The 20,450-nt window shown below is 40.1% G+C and overlaps 1 long non-coding RNA gene across 1 annotated transcript; it reads right to left on the reverse strand.

Annotated features, from left to right (window-relative positions):
- Nucleotides 1-1,347: 1,347 nt before the first annotated feature.
- Nucleotides 1,348-19,281, reverse strand: LOC116540576. The gene is made up of 3 exons (XR_004264501.1): nt 19,271-19,281; nt 18,130-18,132; nt 1,348-1,444 (listed from the first exon to the last, which is right to left on the reverse strand). It is a non-coding gene; the product is annotated as an uncharacterized LOC116540576 (long non-coding RNA).
- Nucleotides 19,282-20,450: the final 1,169 nt, after the last annotated feature.

Raw genomic sequence — 20,450 nt, forward strand, 5'->3', positions numbered from 1 at the left:
TGTAAGAAAGTGATTGCTTATTGGTAGCATATAAATTCAGAGTGAGGAATAATGGATGACAAACAACCACGGATTGTCCACATGGATGGCTGAGATAGTGACACCTTTGCTTTCCGATTGTTGTATATACACAAACCTTGTTTCATGCACAAAGTTACTAAAAAATATTATATTGTCTGGGCACAAGTGGCTCATGCATGTAATTCCAGCACTTTGGGAGGCTGAGGCAGATGGATCACTTGAGGTTAGGAGTTTAAGACCAGTCTGGCCAACATGGCAAAACCCTGTCTCTACTAAAAAAATAGAACAATGAGCCAGGCTTGGTGGTGGTGCATGTCTGTAATCTCAGCTACTTCGGAGGCGGAGGCAGGAGAATCGCTTCAGTCTGGGAGGCAGAGGTTGCAGTGAGCCGACATCACCCCACTGCACTCCAGCCTGGGTGACAGGGTGAGACTCTGTCTCAAAAAAAAAAAAAAAAAACTCCTTGCACATGTCTAACTGGTAACATTTTAGTGACAGAACTGTAACCAAAAGCATCAGAAATGTTATAAGTCCTATGGCAAACATATCTAAGTAAGACAACTAATTTTTCTCTTCATCATTTAAAAAATGGTAAATGCAAGTATGAGTTTTGGAATTCAGTGTGACTATAAGTTCCTTTCACTCAAATATTATCCAACAAACCAGGGACAAAGTAAGAACAGGCACAGAATATTTTCTTTTCAGCTCTTTTTAAAGAGTATCACCACACATTTCCATAATGGGTTTCTAGATACAGTACTGACAACTGATTCAGTAATTTTCACCACTAGAATCTTCAAAGCACTGAAACACTTGATTTTGTTTTCAAGCACATATATGAAGGTCTGATGGTGATAAAAGGCTTGGGACCAAATATCACTAGAAAGCCTCACATTTTTATTATGACTGCTTAATACAAGTGAATGTCATTTAATTTTAATAATGGTAAATGCAACTAAAGTAGTCTGAGAGAAATCCCAGTCAATATAATTTCCTTAAGCACAAGGCCAATCTTTCCTGAACATAAAAACTTTGTACTCATGTCATGATTTTTCCTCAATACCTGAAGGAAAAGATCTGAAACCAACTCGAGTTATTAATTGAATTGGATTTACTTGGAGATAAACACCTTTATTATTTTTGTTCAGAACTTACAAAATTAAATCTTTAATTTAATTTTTTTTTTTTTTTGGCCAGGAAACTTAAAGCTCTTATAGCTCTCTAGATCATGAGAGGTAAGCGAAATCAATCAAATTTTAAATGGACAGTGTGCTCTTTCAATTTTTAGAGGCTTAACAAAGGTAGCTTAGTAATTTCAGAGGCAACTAATTTATGACTAAGTCCTCAAAAGCAAATGCAACAAAAACAAAAATAGACAATTAGGACCGAATTAAAGTAAAGAGCTTTTGCTCAGCAAAAGAAACTATCAAGGGAGTAAATAGGCAACCTACAGAATGAGATAAAGTATGTGCAAACTATGCATCTGACAAAAGGCTAATATCCAGAGTCTATAAGAAACTTAAACAAATTAATTTTAAAAAAACCTCATTAAAAAGTGGGCAAAGGAAATGAATAGACACCTCACAAAAGAAAACATATACGCATGCAACAAACATTAAAAAATGCTCAACATCACTAATCAGAGAAGTGGAAATCAAAACCACAGTGAGATACCATCTCATACCAGTCAGAATAGCTACTATTAAAAAAATTAAAAAATAACAGATGTTGGCAAGGATGCAGACAAAAGCTAACACACACTGTTGGTGGGAATGCAAATTAGTTCAACCACTCTGGAAATCAGTTTGAAGATTTCTTAAAGAATTAAAAATCGAATTACCATTTGACTCAGCACTCTAATTTTTTTTCCGAGCATATACTAGTTTTATCCTTTTCTAAAATTTCAAATAATTGTAGTCATACAATAAGTAATTTTTGTGTAAGGTTTTTTTCCCCCAACTCAGCATAAGATTTCTGGGATTCATTCATGTTTTTATATTTATCTATAGTTAATTCCTACATATGGCTGAGTAGGATTCCATTCATTTTTCTCTATTCTTCCATTGGTGACACTGGGTTGTTTCTAGTTTTTGGCTCTTATGGCTAAGCTGCTATGAATATTGATGTAAGAGCCTTTGTGTGGACATATGTTTCCATGTCTCAAGTAAGCAGCTAAAAGTGGAAATGCTCAGTAGCATGGCAACTGTACATTTAGCTTTTGATGTGTTTGCATGGTTTTGCTTTCCCAACAGCAATGCATGAAAGATGCAAGTTGCTCTAAATTCTTGCTAATACCTGATATTATAAACTTAAAAAAATTAGCTTTTCTAGTAGGTGGGTAATGGCATCTTGAGGCTTTTATTTACATTTATTTGATGACTATGTTGATCAGCTTTTCATGTGTGAATTGGAAATTTGCATGCATATTTTGGTGAGTGTCTGTTCAAATATCTCCCTCATTTAAAAACTGTTATTTATCTTATTTTTATTGAGTTACAAGGGTTCTTTATATCATCTAGTTCTTTGTTAGATATGTGTATTACAAATGTTTAGTACCATTCTGTGGCTAACCCTGCTTGATGGAAACTTTAAAAAACAGAAGTTTTAAAATGTTAACAAAGTCCACTGCACTTTTGTTTGGATGATTTGTGTTTTTTGTTTTCTATCTAAAAATAGTCTATGCCAACACAATCATCATAATGATTTTTGATATTTTATTCTAGAAGTTTTATAGTTTTAGCTTTCACATTTAGCTTGAAGTTCCAAATTGAGTTAACTTTGCTATACAAATAAAGTGTGTTTCTCTCCTCTGAATTTAAATAGACATATTTTTCTCTTTGTCAGTGGTTTTCAGCAATTTGATTTCTTATTTTAAAATAAATTCATGCTGTAAATGTGAAATTTTGTTACATGTATATAATGTGTAGTGATCAGGTCAGGGTACTTAGGGTGTAATTTAGGGTGCAGGATTTTTGTGAAGTATTGTCACTGGATTAGTCTGTTCTCACACTGCTATGAAGAAATACCCAACACTGGGTAATTTATATTTTAGAAAAGGGGTTTAATTGACTCACACTTCAGCATGGCCGGGGAAGCCTCCGGAAAATTGCAATCATGACAGAAGAGAAAGGAGAATCAGGCACCTTCTTCACAGGGTGGCAGGATGGAGTGAGTGCAAGCAGGGGAAATGCCAGACACTTATAAAACCGTCAGATCCGTGAGACTCACTCACGATCATGAGAACAGCATGGGGGAAACTGCCTCCATGATCTAATTAATCCTCCACCTGGTTCCTCCTTGACACGTGGGGATTAAAATTCAATGTGAGATTTTGGGTGGGGACACAGCCAAACCATATCAGTCACCCTACACTGCTATCAACCATTGAATTTATTCCATCTTACTGTATGAATTTACTCTTTAACCTACTTTTCTTTATCCTCCCTTCTTCCCCTACTCACCCTTACTGGTGTCTGTTATCTCTTTCCATTCTCTATATGATCAAATTCAGTTCCCAGACGTGATATTTGTCTTATTGTGCCTGGATTATTTCACTTAAGATAATGACCTCCAGTTCCATCTATGATGCTACAAAGGACAGGATTTCATCCTTTTTATGGTCAAATAGTATTCCATTGCGTATATGTACCACATTTTCTTTATTGATTTATCCATTCGTGGTTGATTCCGTGTATCTTTGCTCTTGTGAATAGTGCTGCAATCCCTTTGTTATATTAATTTCTTTTCCTTTGGGTTAATACCCAGTAGTGGGATTGCTGGATCAAATGGTAATTCTATTTTTCATTTTTTGAGAAACCTTCATAATGTTTTCCATAGTGGCTGTTTTAGTTTACATTCCCAGTAACAATGTATGAGTTCCCCTTTTTCCACATTCTCTCCCATGTCTGTTATTTTTTGTCTTTTTAATAGTAGCCATTATGAATGGGGTAAGATGATATCTCATGATGGTTTTGATTTGCATTTCTATGATAATTAGTGATGTTGAGCATTTTTCTTTCTTTTTTTTTATTGCATTTTAGGTTTTGGGGTACATGTGAAGAACATGCAAAATTGTTGCATAGGAACACACGTGGCAGTGTGATTTGCTGCCTTCCTCCCCATCACCTACATCTGGCATTTCTCCCCTTGCTATCTCTCCCCAGCTTCCCACCCCCCACCGTCCCTCCCCTGTTGAGCATTTGTCATATATCTGTTGTCCATTTGTGTGTCTTCGTCTGAGAAATATCTATTCATGTCATTTGCCCAGTTTTAATGGAATTACTTGTTTTTTCTCCTGTTGAGTTTCTTGTATTTTCTGGACATTATTAGTCTCATATCAGATGGATATTTTGCAAATATTTTATCCCATTCAACAGGTTGTCTCTACTCTGTTGATTATTTCATTTGCTGTCCTGAAGATTTTAGTTTAACTAAGTTCCATTTGTTTATTTTTGTTTTTGTTGCCCGTGTTTTTGAGGTCTTACCACCCAAAATCTTTGCCCAGACCAGTGTCCTGAAGTATTTCTCCAAAGTTTTCTTCTGGTAGTTTCATAGTTTTAAGAATTACATTTAAGTGTTCAATCTATTTTTATTTAATATTTTATATAATGAAATATAGGGGACTAGTTTCATTTTTCTGTATATGGATAGCCAGTTTTCTCAGCACCATTTATTGAAGAGACATCATTTTCTTATTGAATGCTCTTGGCATCTTTGTTGAAAATCAGTTGAATGTAAGTATATGAATTTGTTTCTGGATTCTGTTCTATTGGTCTATGTGTCTGTTTTTATGCCAGTACTATGCAGTTTTTGTTACTATAGCTTTTTAGTGTATTTTGAGGTCAGAGTGTGATGCCTCCAGATTTATTATTTTTCAACATTTTAATTTTGATGTGCCTTGTTGTGTTTTTCTATGTGTTTAGTTGTCTTGGAGTTTGTTGAGCTTTTGATCTGTGAGTTTATAGCTTACAATACATTTTGAAAAAGTTTGGGCATTATTTATTTGAATATTTTTTCTGCACCCCCTTCTGAGTCCCCTAGATCACTGAGATTCTGTTTATTATTTTCAGTCTTTTTTCCTCTCTGTACTTTATCTCATATATATTTAATTGTTATGTTTGGAAGTTTACTGATCTTTTCTTCTGTAATGTCTAATTAGTGTTACTCCTATACAGTGAATTTTTCATTTCCGATACTATATTTTTCTGCACTGAAAGTTCCATTTGGTTCACATTTTATCGCTTCTTGGTGTATCTGATGATTTTTTGATTGGATTCTGGACATTGTAAATGTTACATCGCTGAGTGATTTTATTTTCTTCTTTCAAAACGGTGGGACTTTGTTTTGACAGAGAAGCAAATTACTTGTCGCTCTGTTCCATCTCTTTACGTTTTGTTTTTAAGCTTTCCTAGAGGAGGTGCAGAGTAGCCTTTACTCCAGGGATGCCTCAGATCTATTACTAACGTATGATCCCTCTGGGGTCTCCATTGAATGACCTAGATAATCACTGAGGATTCTTTACTCCTGTGGGTCAGAACTTGAATGCTTGCCAGTCTTGTGTGAACTCTGAGCATAGTTCTGTTAAAACTTTCCAGTTGTTCTTTGCTTATCCTAGCACTCAGTAAAGACCCAAGGAGAGCCCACGTCAGATTTCTGGAGTTTTTTCTCCATGCAGTGGCCTCATCTCTGATAGCCTGTCCTACACATTTTAGCTACTTCAGCCTCCTTGAACTTTGGTCTGTAATTCTTCAACTCAGAGAAACTTCTTTGCTCTGCTTGAGTCGCTCCTCCCTGCTCCAAGGTCTAGGATTACCTCATTTCTTTCCTTATCTATGATGCCATGTGTGTTGCCTCTTGTCTAGTTCTTTAATATATTGTGTCCAACTTCTAGTTGCTTATGGTGGACGAGTAATTCCAGATTCCGTTACTTCTTCAAAGCCAGAGATTTATGTTTTCCAAGCTTTTTGAAATAAGTATAACTCAATTATCTAAAAAATATGTTAAAAATTACACTGTAAAGAAAAATAAAATGCACACGTGTGCATGACACCTGCACCTATTAAGAATATTCCAGAGCATAGGTTGGCCTATGGGTGATATCTGCACCCCTTCAGGCTTCAGACTCAGACCTATGCTCATAATTCCTGGAAATTCACAAATTCGCCTCACGATTAACTGCGTTTCCTTATTTGAAACTATCTATGTGTTGGAGGGAAAATTTGGCTACAATCAAGGAAAGGTAGCAAGTTGAGTCTCATCTGGTTACTGGGATTGTGTGCTATTTCTAAATTCTTCAGTGGTGCCAAGGTCACTATGGACACTAGAGGGCGCTCCTTCACTGAGAATGACATACTCTCCCTAACCAACTGCCTCAGTTTGCACCAGCTCTGAGATTGAATCTTGCTGGATCTTAGTTCTTTCGTTGCAGCCAAGGCTTGCCCTGCCATAGGGTCCCAGGTGGCCTGTTCCCCCATCTCTGCATTTTAAAGGGCAAATCTCTTTCCACTCCTATCCCCACTCTCAGAATGATTCAGCCTGGCTTCCTAGGATACCTTCTAGCACCAAAGCTACCCTATTTTATTTCCTCTTTGCCAGTGGTCACTGAGGAAGGAGGTCTGGGCCACTGGTTATTCCTCTTTATGCTGAAACTTTCTCTAAGGTCCATTATACAGATTTAAAATCACATAAATGGATTCTCCAACAATTCCATGTGGGCACCCAGGAGCTGTGAGAAGCGACCCACTGGATCATCCCGGGACAAGTCTCTACCTCCATCTGAATCTTGGCCTCTTCATTTGTATATTGAGGCAGGTAGGTATGACAGTGTCTAGCAAGAGCACAGGGAGAGCAGGGGCGATGATGGGGGCTGGAATTTTTTTTTTTTTTTTTGAGGCAGGGTCTCACTCTGTCATCCAGGCTGGAGTGCAGTGGTGCTATCAATGTGGCCTCAACCTTCTAGGCTCAAGTGATCCTCCTACTTCGATTTCCCAAGTAGCTGGGACTACAGGCATACGCCAACATGCCCAGCTATTTTTGTTTTTAATTTTTTGTAGAGACAGTGTCTCGCTAAGTTGCCCAGGCTGGTCCCAAACTCCTGCACTTAAGTAATCCTCCCACATCGGTCTCCCTAAGTGTTAGGATTACAGATGTGAGCCTCCGCACCTGGCCTTGGAATTTTTTGTGTGCAAGGAGTTAGCCTAATTAGACCTCTCCTGTCTGGAAAGAGGATGTTTGGGAAAGGATAAGGAGAAAAAATTGAATCTATAAATTCAGCATGAGCATGAAGACGGTAACCAGGGTCTTGGCCACCTAATTACTGGCATATATTAGTGACTCAAAAAACATTTATGGAAACATGAAAGAATAAAGGAGTGGATAGATGTGAGAATAAGAAAACTGAGTAATATCCATTAAGGCTTGAAAGCAATGCTTTACATTAGAACAGATAACTGCCCTAAAGTGGGAAGTGATTTGCCCAGAATTACAAGGCTAGTTAAAGGCAGAGCCAGAACTTGAATTCCAGAATTCTGATTTCTAGTCTAGAGTTCTCCTGGCACAAATATGCAGCACAACGCCCTTGGCTATTCATGTCCCTGGGAGGTTGGTAGAAGGCAGGCATAACCGGTCACCTCATAATGAATCACTGCTGGTGCTGGCTGGAAACCAGTAGTTTTCCAGGGCTCCGGCATCCTAACTGCTTGCGGAGGAAATGCTCTTTGCACTGCTTGCACCGTTCTACATGCTGGGGGTGCTGTTGTTTAACTAGTGGGCTCATTTGCTCAGTTATTTTCCATTTGTATCTTTGGGGGTGCCCAGACGTAGGCTGGGGGCTGTTCAGACGTTTTCAGGTGTGACTAAACTTGGCTGCTAACCCCTCCTGGGCTTCTGCCCAAAATAACAGGCCACCACTCCCTCAGGTACCTTCTCAGATCCCTTAAAGCATGAACTCTTAAGCATCTGGGAATTGTGAACTCTGTTGAGAATCAGAAATGTGGCATTCAGGGGGTCTGCTGCTGCTAAACAGGTCGTGGGCCATGGATTAAAAAACCTCCGCTTTTCTTGGACCCGTTTTTATCCTGAGAAAATGTGAACATAGAAATCATGTTAGGAATAATTGGCATACAGAATGACTACATTTGGGAGAGCAACATTTCTGCTGGAGAACAGGGTGAGAATACAATGGGTGGAGGGTGGCAGGATAGAGGATTGCAAATACCCCAAAGGAAGTCTTTTCCCAGAGGTCCCTTCCATGTTTTGTAGAGAGTACCAGAGGCACACAGCTCAGCAAGTCGTGACTGTGTCATTATGTTCTCGTCAGCACAGATGATTCAGTCAATGTATAAGCAAGCACAGTTGCATTTTATACGACTTTCAAATCAGTTCATTTCCAAGTCAGAAAAATCTTTTAGGAAGTCTCATCACCACCCCCACAGGGCAGCAACCAGTTCTAGGGGCTTCACCTGTTAAGATGATTTGGCTTGTTTGCAAGTCATTTTCAGAGAGCAAGAGAGACAATCTTCCCACTACTCTATAATTAAAGTGCTGGGGGCAGGCTGGGGGGAGACAGAATGAACATAGAGCTTTCATTCTTATTCAGGAGCATCTGTAATTCAGACAGCCCTGGGGACTGCCTCAGATGTAATATTCTCTCCACAAAGGATGGAAATCTTTTCTCTCAGAACATCTCTTCACTGCAACTTTCCTTAAGGCTTCATTGGATAAGTGTATAAAAAATCCAAAACTTACCTGTTTTCTGCTTTACTGCATCCAACTCATTTGTGTTTATATAATTAAGCATGCCCTGCTTGGTCAGTGTGTGTAGGGTGTATGTGTGTGTGTCTGTGTGTGTGTAAATCTTAAAGGACTCAGAAGTTGGAATGTTTGTGCCCTTAACACAGCTCTACAGACTGTATCTAATTATTTATATTCTTGAGCCTTTTTCTTCCCTGTGATTTTCAGAAGTGCAATGTCTTCATCACTTAAAAAAAAAAGCCTCATCGCTCTTTGCACCCCCACAATGCCTGAGATAGGAAGGCAAACTCCTGGGCTTTTGGTAAATGACAATTTCATTCTACAACAATTGGGTGGGAACATTCCAGTTTCCAGGGAGTTTCTACGTTCCTGTTCTATTAAATGGAACCAAGCCCAACTCCTTATCTTGCCATGGGAGCTTGAGACTCCGCAGCAGTCAAAGCCTTCATTTTTAGTCTTTACTTAACCATCCATAAGCTTCTTGTTCTGTTCCCTGCTCTTCTCCCAGTCCTTGCCTTCCATCACTGTTCTCTCTATACCTCAGACCTCTGCCAAACCTAAAGAAGATCCTGTCTGGGGCCTTGCTTTGTTCTTCCCCATGTTTCTAGCCCCCAACATAGGGCCCGGATCACGCAAGAGACTTGGGGCTGAATGAACTTAGTTGACTTGTTTGGATTTCTTGCACAGGTGACTGGGGTCATTTCATTTTCCTTCTCGGAGATTTGGTTGTCTCACTTGCACAAGAAGGGGCTAACCTGAATGACTTCTGACATCTTTTGTTTTTTAGAAGAGGAGTTCATAATTCTGTGAATATTTTGTATTTTTCTAAATTTATTTATTCACTTAACACTTTCCTCTTACCATTCTTTCTAGCACAGAGGAAGGGGAACAGCAAGAAACAACCCCCAAACAAATGAACCCAACCACTAGTTCCTCTCTACCTTCCTAAAAACCATATTATCTCTGTTGTGCAATGGTTGATTTTTTCCCTATCTTATCAAAAGTGAAAATTGACGCAACCAACTCAATCCCCACAAATTTATCCTCTAGACACTCACACACAAGGGGGCACACACAAAGATGTTCATTCAAGTGATGACTACTAGTGAAAAGCTGGAAGCACTGTATATGTCTGTGTAGATATAAATGATGATCCATTCATAGTTGGGAATACCACATACCTGTTAACAAAAACAAGATATCTAGCATTTACTCTGCACCAGGCACTGTTCCAAGTGTTTTGTGTACATTAACTCATTTAATCCTTATTACAAGTTGTGAGATTGGTACCCACTTCCCAGATGAGCCAACTTGGAGGAGAAAGGTTAAGCAATTGCCTAGAATCATGCAACTAGTAAGTGGTAGAACCAGGATTTGAATCCATGCAGTATGACTGTCCACTAAGGTGCATGGTAAGGAGCACTGCCTGGGACAGCCTTCTCCTAGATGGCCAAAGGAAGACAGCAGAGGCTTTTTGGTAGGCGAAAGAAGCAAGTTACTTAATAATGTGCATAGTAAGATATCAGCTGGTTAAGAAAAAGGGTTTGTATCACCCCCATGCATGGGCAGCCTCTGGAGGGAACCCAAATGGAATGCTAAATACTGTCTCTTCTAGGGAGGGGCAGCACGACAAGGGGATTGGGAGGAAGAAGGTTTCTATGTTTCATGTTACACTCTCTTGACTGTTGAAATTGTATCCATGAGATTAAAAAATATTACATTGCGGGGTACAGTGGCTCACGCCAGTAATCCTAGCACTTTGGGAGGCTGAGGCAGGTGGATCACCTGAGGTCAGGAATTCAAGACCAGCCTGGCCAACATGGTGAAATCCTGTCTCTACTAAAAGTAGAAAAATTAGCCAGGTGTGGTGGTGCAGGCCTGTAACCTCAGCTACTCAAGAGGCTGAGGCAGGAGAATCACTTGAACCCAGGAGGCAGAGGTTGCAGTGAGCCAATATGGAGCTAATACACTCCACTGTGGGCAACAAGAGTGAGACTTCATCTCAAAAAATAAATAAATAAAATAAATTAATTAAAAATAAATAAAAATTAAAAATTAAGTTGAACATTAAAAATTCTTGGCCAGGCATGGTGACTCATGCCTGTAATCCCAGCACTTTGGGAGGTTGAGGCAGGAGGTTTGCTTGAGCCCAGGAATTTGGCCTGCGCAACATAGCAAGACCTTGTCTCTTAAAAAAAAAATCTTGTTGGAAGAAGAAAGTCTTAACACAGACTCTGAATTCAGAAATGGAGGCAAATTTTAATGGGAGAAGCAGCGTGGGGCAGGAGAAAGAACAGAAAGAGCTTGGAGCTCTACTACTGTATTAGTTAACTATGGCCAGAAGTCTGAATTTAAGGTGTCAGCACGGTCATGCTTTTTCTGAAGACTGCAGGGAAGAATTATTTTTTGCCTCTCCCTAGCTACTGGTGGTGGCCATCAGTCCTTGGCATTCCTTGCCTTGCAGCTGTATTACTGCAATCTCTGTGCTTCCATCTTCATATGAAGTTCTCCCCTCTGTGTCTCTGTGTCACTGTATCTTCACGTCGTATTTTTTATAAGGACACTAGGCATTGAATTTAGGGCCCAATTTAATCTGTTATGACTTCACCTTCACATAAATAATAACATCTGCCAAGACCTTATTTCCAGGTGGACATGAAGTTTTATGAGGATGCTCTTTGTATTGGTCAGATTGTGCTGCCATAACAAAATACCATAGAGCAAGTCGCTTAGACAACAGAAATTTATTTTCTCACAGTTCTGGAGATTGGAGGCTGGAAAGTCTAAGATTAGGGTGCCAGCAGGGTTGGTGTCTGGTGAGGACTCTCTTTCTGGCTTGTAGACAGCTGACTTTTTGCTGTTTCCTCACATGATCTTTCCTCTGTATATGCAGAACTCTCTCTCTCTCTCTGTCTCTCTCCCTCTCTAGTGTCTCTCCCTCTTCTTTTCAGAATACAAATCCTATTGGATTAGGGCTCCACCCTTAAGACCCCATTCCATCTTAATTTTTTTTTAACTTGTATTTGAAGCTCAGGGGACATGTGCAGGATGTGCAGTTTGTTACCTAGGTAAACGTGTGCCGTGGGGGTTTGTTGTACAGTTTATTTCCTCACCTAGGTATTAAGCCTAGTACCCATTAATTTTTTTCCTGAACCTCTCCCTCCTCCCTCCCTCCACCCTCCAGTAGGCCCCAGTGTGCATTGTTCCTCTCTATGTGTCCATGTGTTCTCATCATTTAGCTTGCACTTATAAGTGAGAAAATGAGGTATTTCATTTTCTGTTACTGTGTAAGTTTGCTAAGGATAATGGCCTCCAGCTCCATCCATGTCCCTGCAAAGGATATAGTCTCCATCTTTTTAATGGATGCATAGTATTTCATGGTACCACATGGTACATATTCCATATGTACCACATTTTCTTTATCCAATCTATCATTGATGGGTGTTTAGGTTGATTCCATGTCTTTGTTATTAGGAATAGTGCTGCAATGAACATAGGCATGCATGTCTTTATAATAAAATGATTTCTATTCCTTTTCATATATACCCATTAATGGGATTACTGGGCTGAATGGTATTTTTGTCTGTAGGTCTTTTATGAATTATCACACTATCTTCCACCATGGTTGAACTAATTTACACTCCCACCAACAGTGTAAAATGTTCCCTTTTCCCCAGAACCGTGCCAGCATCTGTGATTTTTTTGAGTTTTTAATAATAGTCATTCTGACTATTGTGAGATGGTATCTCATGTGGTTTTGATTTGCATTTTTCTAATGAACAGTGCTGTTGAGCTTTTTTTTTAAATGCTGATTGGCCACATGTATGTTTTCTTTTGAGAACTGTCTGTTCATGTTCTTTGCCCACTTTTTAATGGTTTTTTTTTTCTTGTAAATTTGTTTAAGTTCCTTATAGATCCTGGATATTAGACTTTGGTCAGATGCATAGTTTACAATTTTTTTCTCCCATTCTGTAGGTTATTTGTTTATTCTGTTGATACTTCTTTTGCTATACAGATGCTCTTTAGTTTAATTAGATCTCATTTGTTCATTTTTGCTTTGTTGTACTTGCTTTTGGTATTTTCATCATGAAATCTTTGCCCACGTCATGAATAGCATTGCTAGATTTCTTCTAGGGTTTTCATAGTTTTGGGTTTTACATTTAAGTTTTCTTGAGTCGATTTTTGTATATGGTATAAGGAAGAGGTCCAGTTTCAATTTTCTGCATAAGGCTGGCCAGTTATCCCAGCACCATTTATAAAATATAGGGAATCCAATCCTTTCCCCATTGCTTGTTTTGGTCAAGTTTGTCAAACATCAGATGGTTGTAGATGTGTGGTCTTATTTCTGGGTTCTCCATTCTGTTCCATTGATCTATGTGCCTGTTATTGTACCAGTACCATGCTGTTTTGGTTGCTGTATCCCTGAGTATGGTGTGAAATCGGGTAGCATGATGCCTCCAGCTTTGTTCTTTTTGCTTGGGATTGCCTTTGCTATTCAGGCCCTTTTTTGGTTCCATATGAATTTTAAAATAGTTTCCTCTAATTGTGTGAAGAATGTCAATGGTAGTTTAATAAGAATAGCCTTGAATCTATAAATTACTTTTGGCAGTATGGCCATTTTCACAATGTTGATTTTTCCTATCCACAAGCATGGAATATTTTTCTATTTGTTTATGCCATCTCTGATTTCTTTGAGCAGTGATTTGTAGTTCTCCTTGTAGAGGTCCTTCACATCACTTGTTAGTTGTATTCCTAGGTATTTTATTCTTTTTGTGGCTACTGTAAATGGGAGTTCATTCATGATTTCGCTCTCTGCTTGTCTATTGTTGGTATATAGGACTGCTTTTGATTTTTGCACATTGATATTGTATCCTGAGATTGCTGAAGTTGCTTATCAGCTTAGGAAGCTTTTGGGCTGAGAGGATGGGGTTTTCTAGATATCAGAGCATGTCATCCCATTTTCCTATGCAGGTCAAATGCACTAGACATGAACACTGGCCAAGAGGATGTTTTTTAATGACATACGCATGCCATCCCTACCCGGCTAAGCCTTCCTTTGGTTTCTTGTCACCAGTGAGAGTATGCTCCCTTTTGTTTTGCTAACACAGTGAACCTCTCTCTTGCACAGGACTACAGGGTCCCGTGCACCTTGGTTAATGGAAAGTGCCTAAAAGCGTTACCACAGTCAATGCCCAGGAGCATTTCTAGGTTGGAGGCCAGGCCTAAGTCCTGATATGGCAGCTGGTGAGTTATCTTAGGGAGGTGCAAAGGAAGTTAACCTGGCTGTAGGGGGGAACATGTGTCCCAACTCTAATATTTTATTACAACAGCTGGCATCTAGTGAGAGCTGACTTTTGTCAGGCTTGGTTTGGAAAGCTTTCCAAAGATTATTTTCTTTATTCATTCTGACAATCCCATATTGTTGCATTAGTTGTGTCATTATTCCTTTCTTTTAGGTGAGGAAACAGAAGCAAAGAGAGGTGAAGGGACATGTCCGAACTGACATGACCCTTATGTGGTAGATCCAGAAAGTAAAATTGGAGCATACAGGCTTCAGAATCCATCCTCTGAAAAGGGCTCTGGAGCAGGCCCTTCCCACGAGCTCTCTAGAAGGCTGGTCTGCACAGGCTTGGCCTGCCTCCCTCCACTGGGACAGCCACATTAATCCCTTCTCCCCTGACTCAGTCTCCTCTTTTTCCCATTTCCCCTCCTGGCTTCTTATGCTTTCCCAGCCTCACCTTACCGCCCAGCCCCTCATCTTGCCAGATGCATGAGCCCCTTTGCTTCTCTGCTGTGACCTCCCATAAACGCAGATGCACCCTTGGGCCCTGTACCCAGGGAGTCTGCTCCACTCTCAAGAACTGTTGGCCAGAAGCATAGCCTCCCCCCTCAATCTCCATGGGCCCTCTCAGCTCTCAAGCCCTCTGGATTTTCCCAGCTGGGCTTCTAGTCCCCACCCAACGGCTCCTTCCTTGCCAGGGACCCCAACACAGAATTTTCAATTGGCACAGGGAAGTCACATGCAGGGCCCTGACTCCTGCCCTTGCAGTGTTCTTTTCTTTCCAGTCCCTGGCTCTGAGAAATTTCCCTTGGTGCCTACTTCCTAGCAGCTTCCCTACATCCTTCTGTCACCTAGCACTGCCTGAGTACTGCCTCGTATCTTATCACTTGATTGCATTTGTTATGTATTTGCATTGGCCAGCCTCGGCTGGCCTCACAAATTCTCCATAATCCTTGTGTTCATTACCTGTACCTTGCCTACAGCTGACTTTTCACCTCTCTTCTCCCTGAGGCCAGGCAGAGTGCTAAGACTGGCAAGGGACATGGTGGTGGTGTCTGAAATGTTTTTCTTTCTTTCCCCCCTTTCTTACCAGGCAACCTCCTCTACCTCTCACTCTCCCTCACCTTCAAGGCTTGGATTTTCTCTGGGCACATCCGTTACTCCATCTTGAAAGTAAGTCAGGTATATTGTCCACGAGTCTAGCTCTTCCACAGCACAATGTGGAAGCCATATCTCTAATTTAAGGTAAGTTTTATCATAACTCTTCACAGTCTTAAACTCAGGTAAAACTGCACTTAACATTAGGCAGGAATAGCCCTTGCCCTGCGACCTGCCCTTTAAAGGGTGGCATGTCTGGAGGAGGGCCAGAGAAAAACCTGTTAAAGTGAATGACTCATGGCAGGGTCAAGGAGTCCAAAGGATCAAGAGGTTGCTCTAGACCAGAGCCAATACCTCTGCCCCCACTTCTAGACTGTGCTCTAATGGCCCAGGACCGAAGAATTCCCTGTGCAAACTGCCCCTACCTAGCCTGCTTTTAGGTACATCTTCCTGAATGTGAACTGAGACATTGATAATGTGCAAGATGTGGCCAAGTGGTGGGTGTTTGTGGGGAGTTTGGCCAAAGTGTGGATGTGCATGCTCAGGTGTCCACAGGCATGTACAGGGAGCCCCTCACAGTGTTGGATAGAGTGGGAGTGGGAAGAGAAAGGGAGTACCCTCAACCAAGAGTTGAAGGATGACTATCCAAGTTCAAGAGTAGAACTCTGAGGAGTCTAAGAATTTTAAATTTGGACCTACTTTTCTGGTCATTAGGAAGTTACAATTGCAAAGCTAGGAGAATAGAGCACATTTTTATTTAATGTCTTGTTAACTCCATTAAAACTTAAATATTTAGACATACAGCACATGGCCCTTTATTTTTCTCTTGCCCTGGGCCTCACAAATGTTAGCGTGGCTATGGACTCAGGAGTAAGCTCTTGTTTCACCAGCCAGCCTGTCCTGCCACTTTTAACTTCCTCTTTGGCTCCATGGTATTTGCAGAATAATTTTTATGACTTTTCTCTGAGCGGGTGACAGTGGGAGCAGAATGAAGGGCAGTCTTTAGAATCAAGAGGGCTCTTGGAAACCATTTGCTTCACTTTCATATGCACTCTGACTCCAAGATTGCATAGATGAGAAAAAGTGAAATCTGTTCTCTATAACTGCATGCTACTACTTTAGCCAGGAGTCACATGTGGCTATTTAACTCTAAGTTTAAATTAATTAATAATTAAATACAATCAAAATCTCACTTCCTCAGTTGTAATACTCACATTTCAAGTGTTCAATAGCTACAGGCAGCTAGTGCCTGCCATATTTGAGATAGAGAGCACTTCCATCATCACAGAAAGTTGGAGAGTGCCGGGTTAGAAATCAGGCCTAAGTCATCCTGAGAGTGCTACAGGTATAGGCTATCTCTTAGCTCTATCTGAAAAATCATTACCAGAAATGAGTAACATGCCTTTTATTCAAATTTTAGCATAAACTGATGTTCACTTTTTCCAAACAATCAAGTATCACATAAGAAATATTCAGCTGGTGAAAAATGGCAATGTATCTGAGAACTTTAGACACAAAAATAAAAGACTAGGGTAAGAACCAGTTTCTTTACCCTCACCATCAAAGTTTCACAGTGATTTGATTTTGGATCCTATACAAGATACTAAATTATAAAATGATGTATTCCATAATTCTTACAGAGTACTGAAGGTATACAATTCATTTTCCGGGAATTAATTTTTCCAGATGGCCTTCTTAATATATCTCTATGTCAAATAGGGTATCACACTGTGATCAAAAGAGAGAACTGATGCTGTGATGCTTTTGCTACTCCTCTTTTTGACATGGTCCCAGGTAAGGTTACTAAATACTTCTGCCTAAACCCACAGTCCCACACAAGATGGGGATCTAGGACAAAGCTTTTGGTCACACATCACACACAGCTAAATGAAAGTTGCTAAACCCCAAAGGGCATTTGCTCCTCTAAGGGAGTCTCCTTCTCCAGAACAGAGCATTAAGTATTCTTGGCTGGAACTGGTGTGGCCCTACTAAGCTTTCGTAGAAATTATTTACTATCATTTTCATTCCTGCAAATATCTTCGAAAATATGAAATTCTAAAAACTTAGAGCTGAAAATGCTTCTATAAGTCACGTACTGAAGTCTAGAGAGTCAAGGCTATTTGTTCACATTGAATAGCATGAAGAATAGAGATCAGGTCTTTTAAACTTGAGTTCAGTTGTCCATTTACATATTGGTGAGAGGAAAAGAAGCAGCTGGAAAATAAATGTCCAGGAGGGTAAGTAGAGAGTCAAAAGAGTATGTTGTCATGTAAGCAAAGAGAAGAGAGTGTTTCAAAAAGGGAATGGTTAATCTTACATATGGTGGGGATGTCAAGGAAGATGACCAAGGGAAAATATTCATTGAATTCAGCAACATAGAGGTTTTTTGTTTTTTGTTTTTTTTTTCCTCCAAAATAGAGTCTCGCTCTGTCGCCCAGACTACAAGAGGTGGTTTTTGAGTGACCTCGCCAAAGGCAGTTTCAAGAGAGTGGTGGAGATGAAATCCAGGTTATAGTAGCCTTAAGAGTGAAGAGGGCTACCATTTATAGATGATACACTGAGCACTCAGGTTTATCTTTAAGCCCTATTGAGATGCCACTAAAAATAATAAAAGGGAAAAAGTGTAAATCAAGGAACACAAAGAGAACATGAGATAGTCTCATAGTGGAGAGATTTCAGTGACTGTTTATAGGGCATAATGCAGATGAAAGAGTGGTAACTTACAAATAGAAATGAAAGGAACTGTCTGCTGGAGTATATAAAGAAGGTGCTATTGAGGAGGGAACCAGCTTTGTGGAAGACCTCTACAGACAATTAAGATTTGGAGATCCAGAGGACAAGAGAGAGATGGGATGCTGAAAAAATCGAGAAAGAAATGGTTTGAAGTCTGTACATAGTGCTGTTGGACCATGCACTCCAGAATATAATGGATTGAAGACTTTCAATTCTAGGAATGGGGCAAGCTAGGTTAGCCAGACCAGCTCATCTGCTGAAAACAACCAGAGAAGTTAGACAAAATATATATTTTAAAAATCTTAAAAGCATAAAAAATCTGAAACAGAGAATGAATTACAAGTCTGAAATCTAAGGAAACATAACTCACAAAGTTTCATGGAATAAAACATTTCTGTTGAGGGTATCCTGGAAAACTTGAACTTAGGATTTGACAGCCTCATGGGGTAAAGGGTTCAGAAGTCAAAGGCTGGAGGGAAGAGTCTAATAGGAGATCTTCCCTCATAATACACTGGGACCCCAAAATAAAGCTATAACCTCAAGGTAAAGGTAAAATAAAAGTAAACCTGCCCCCTCCTACATGACTGCAAGATCCAGAGGACCTGTTGATTGACTCAGCAGTAAAAAATCTTCCAACAAAGAAGAGTCTAGGACCAAAAGCCTTCAATGGGGAATGCCAACAAACATTTAAAGAAGAATGAACACCAATCCTACTCAAACTCTTCCAAAACATTGAAGAGGATAGAACCCTTCCAAACGCATCCTATGAGGCCAGGATTACCCTGATAACCAAACCAAAGAAAAACGCTGCAAGAAAATAAAACTGTAAGCCAATATCCCTTATAAACATTGATACCAAAACGATAAACAAAATACTAGCAAAGCAAACTCGATTGCACATTAAAATGATTACACACCATGATCAAGTGGGATTTATTATTAGAATGCAAGGATGGGTAAACACACAAAAATCAATCAGTGGAATATTCATTAACAGAATGAAGCAAAAAACCCACATGGTCATCTCAATTGATGCAGAAAGAAACATTTGGAAAATTCACAACCCTGCGATGATAAAACAAAACAAAACAAACAAACAAACAAACAAAAAACAACCACTCCACAAACTATTAATAAGAACAGAAGGAAAATACCTCAACATAACAGCCATATGTAAATGGAGTTTCCACCTTTGCATCTTCCTCATTTTTCTCTTCCCCATTTTTCTCTTGCCGCCACCATGTAAGAAGAGGCTTTCACCTCCCACCATGTTTCTGAGGCCTCCCAAGCCATGTGGAACTTTAAGTCCAATTAAACCTCTTTTTCTTTCCAGTCTCGGATAGGTCTTTATCAGCAACATAACGAACTAATACACACAGTGAGAACAGAAAGCAGACGGTGAGAAGCATACTGGTCACGTAAGGCAATTTTGACTAGAAAGTGGAACTTAACTATGAACTATTTGTTTCAGAGAAGATAGAAGCACCAGAACTTCTAGCCAATTGTCAGCAGGCAATTATCTCAGGATGCAGGAGAGGAGGGGGCTTCTTTTTGACACCCACTTCATCAGATGCTCCTCAGATCAGAGCCTTGCAAGTCGTGCCAGAGGGGAGCCTCAGAAAGTGTTTTGGTGTTTGTTTCAAATGGGGGCTCATTGTGGGCCCTGTGTCACTGGAATTACAATATCTGTTCAATCTAATTCCCTGGGGCTTTAAGTCTTACAAATTGGCGCTGGCCTCAGTGTGAAAAAAAATAAGGGAAGCCTTGGAGTCTTTTTGACACAGGCTAGTGTGGGATTGTTTCCTCATTTGCATCCACTTACAGAAAGTTCCAATGATTTCTTTTGGTGACTCTACGGCCAAATGAATGGTCCTGGTAGCGTGTTTTATTGCAGTGTGTCCTTTTGCTTCTTTAATATTCCAGACAGACACATCTCCCCCTTGGGCCCTTCACATACTTTCCTCTCCATTCCAGTAATACCTGGCTTCAAGAGGTGGTACCTGTGCATACAAATCCCCACCTTTTCTAGGTCCTTAAGGAATCATCACACTGCACATATACACCATGGAATATTATGCAGCCATAAAAAACGATGAGTTTGTGTCCTTTGTAGGGACATGGATGAACCTGGAAACCATCATTCTCAGCAAACTGACACAAGAGCAGAAAATCAAACACTGCATGTTCTCACTCATAGGCGGGTGTTGAACAATGAGAACACATGGACACAGGGAGGGGAGCACTACACACTGGGGTCAGTTGGGGGGAAATAGGGGAGGGACGGTGGGGGGTGGGGAGCTGGGGAGAGGGAGAGATAGCAAGGGGAGAGATGCCAGATGTAGGTGATGAGGAGGAAGGCAGCAAATCACACTGCCACGTGTGTACCTATGCAACAATCTTGCATGTTCTTCACATGTACCCCAAAACCTAAAATGCAATAAAATAAATTAAAAAAAAAAAAAACAAGAAAAAGACAAATCCCCACCTTTCACTCATTGGCCTCCCTCTGACTGGAATGGATACCGATGTAACCCTCTGGCTTAGGTGACAAAGCTATTTCAATAAA

Source organism: Sapajus apella, unplaced genomic scaffold (assembly GCF_009761245.1).
Source record: "Sapajus apella isolate SASKATOON/1434 unplaced genomic scaffold, GSC_monkey_1.0 scaffold142, whole genome shotgun sequence".
Taxonomy (NCBI): Eukaryota; Metazoa; Chordata; class Mammalia; order Primates; family Cebidae; genus Sapajus; species Sapajus apella.